The sequence below is a fragment of the Poecilia latipinna genome, unplaced genomic scaffold, assembly GCF_001443285.1.
Source record: "Poecilia latipinna isolate Pla-1442-1.1 unplaced genomic scaffold, P_latipinna-1.0 Scaffold1879, whole genome shotgun sequence".
In the NCBI taxonomy this organism is placed as follows: domain Eukaryota; kingdom Metazoa; phylum Chordata; class Actinopteri; order Cyprinodontiformes; family Poeciliidae; genus Poecilia; species Poecilia latipinna.
Window position 1 is genome coordinate 85,865 of NW_015114495.1, and position 2,660 is coordinate 88,524.

A 2,660-nucleotide genomic window follows, 5' to 3' on the forward strand; every position below is an offset into this window, starting at 1 on the left:
TTGTTCATACAAATAAAAATAAAAAATAAATTGGGGACCTGTCAGTTACAAAATTAATCATATTGTGTTTTCGAGGATTGTTTTTAGCAGTAAAAATGTTATGTTCCCACTCCCAGATCAAAAAAGACACATCCATATTTGCCTTGAACCCCCTGGATCTTCGTTACATGGTTCGTTCCTGCTTGGTGCGCTTAACGCTGCACATCAGCAGTAGTTAGTAGAAGATAAGAATGACTGTGGCAGCTACTCTGCTGCTAAGAAAAATGATAAAATCAGGTTTTCAAAAAAAGAAAAATAAGTAGAGAGAGGGAGAGAGAGAAAGGCAAGAGTGCCAATTTATAGCTGTTTTACTCCAAGAGAGGTGAGTAGACTATGTGAGATTATCAGCCATTTAGCATTGTTAGCTTAGCTACAGACTACTGTTTGCCTCCATTTCACTAGCATTTAATGAATTGAGGGAAGAAAAATTGCCAAGATATTCATATATTTAACTTGCTCTGTACCCTTTACCACACTTAACAGATGAGTCAGTCAGCAGCAGCTCTAACCAACATACCTCCTGACCTGCTCTCTCCTAAGTGAAATTAAAGCTGCAGTAACTTTTATATATATTTTTTTCACATATTTGTTAAAACTGTCATTATGTTGTGACAGTATGGTATGAGGGATAATCTGTGAAAAATCTATTTCTTCTGCTTTCTCCTAGTCCTAGAAACAACCAGTCAGTGGCAGGAGAGTTTTAATGCTGTTGATCACAATCTCATGTGGTGCTGCTCATCCTTCCTCCCCCTTGATTTGTACTGTGCTGCAGCTAGCATAGCACAGAGCTGTGCAGATTCAAACTGTGAATGCTCAGTTTAGTTAGCATAGCTACCAATGACGGCAGATAAATGCTTTCTTGCAATGATAAGTTGTTTCTCCACCATTAGCACATTTAGCAGTGAGTGAATGAGGTTGATTGACAGCACTAAGACCCTCCTCCTGGTTTTGATTGGTTGTTTTGGTCAGAACGGTGCATTACTTTAGCTAGCAATAGCAGTTCAGGGACGAGGTGGAGGAGATTGATTGTTTTCACAGATTATCTGTCTCATAGCAAAATGTCACAACATGGTGACAGCTTTAACAAATACGGAAGAAACATATTTTTTATTAAAGTTATACTGCAGCTTGAATAAAATGCAACTACATAGCATTTTTTGAGAAGTCTGGATTGCTCCATGTGCATTTTGCACGTTGTCTGTGACTGTTGCTCGTGGGGAGAGACATTTCAGTAATCTAAAACTAATAGAAAAAATTTAAGCAACCTACTTGCATATGAGGTCTGTTGGATGCAAAATTCATGAGCAGTAAATATTGTGCTAGTATCAGTATAGAAAGCAAGTTGCAAGCCTTTAAAATTGTGACGCTTTTTAAGGGTCAAATAGACTCAAAAAATTGTAACAGCAGCTCCACATGGGGGGCCCAGTCAAATTTTTTGTCAGGGGGCCCAAAATTCCTGGTGGTGCCCCCGATGGTACATATTATAGGTTCATTCTATGACATAATTAGCAAGTAAGTAAAGCAATTCAGTACACTGATAAAAATAATGAAACTATTTAAAAAATGTTAGTTCAGAACCTGTTATAAACTGATTTAACTGAATAAATTTCACTCCACTGTTTGCTTATTATTAATGCCTGCCATGGAGCAGGACTTTATTAACTTTGACATTGTGCTGGATTTCCTTATAAAAATGAGGAAAAGATCTGAACAGAAAGGTTTTAATGATTCATAGAGAAAGAATTTAATAAATTATTATGTCTGACATTTTTTACCTACTTTTATTTTATTTTGAAGTTGCATCAACTTTGTCAGAGATCTTCTCTGAATCATCAAGTTGCCCTGTTCACATGATTAGAGGAAACACAAATGTTGTTGTTACCAGATTGTTGCTCTGATCAAGAAACATAAAACAGAAACACCTTCATTTTGAACTAAAAATAATGAAACTGAATTGTTGATGAGTTACAGTATAATTACAAAACCTTCAACATTATTTGATAATCAGACTTTATACTGAACCTTTTCCAGAGTTTTTAGGGCCTCTGATTGTTTCATAGACAGAAAGGTCACCTAAAGGTCGATGAAAGTCCAACACAGATTAATTAGTCACTTTATGTCTGTTATTCACATTAAAACTTTAACAAAGGAACAGAATCAAAGCTGCAGCAGAGGAAACAAGGATTTTATGAAAGTTGGATTAGATGGATGGAAATATTTCCTGATTAAAATCTGTATCTAGATCCCTGCAGAGCACCAAGGCACTTAAGGGATCTAAGATTTTCATTAACGAAGACTTCACGGATGCAGTAAGGAAAAGGAGGGCGGAACTAATGCCGGACTTAAAAGCAGCACGTCAAAGAGGGGACATTGCTTACCTACGTTATGATAAGTTGATCACCCATCCACGTACTAGTACCCCTAAATTATCCAACAATGTATGACAGACAGCCAGACATAGCTGACGTTCACTTCTGAAAGAGAAACATGCAACAGATCACGGCCTATGAGAATATAGAGCTACCCGTATTCCAACACAGAAACTATCATCAGCAAGATATTGAAACTGACATTGATCCTGATAACAACTTCTATAATGTCAGCAATGATAGTTGTCACTA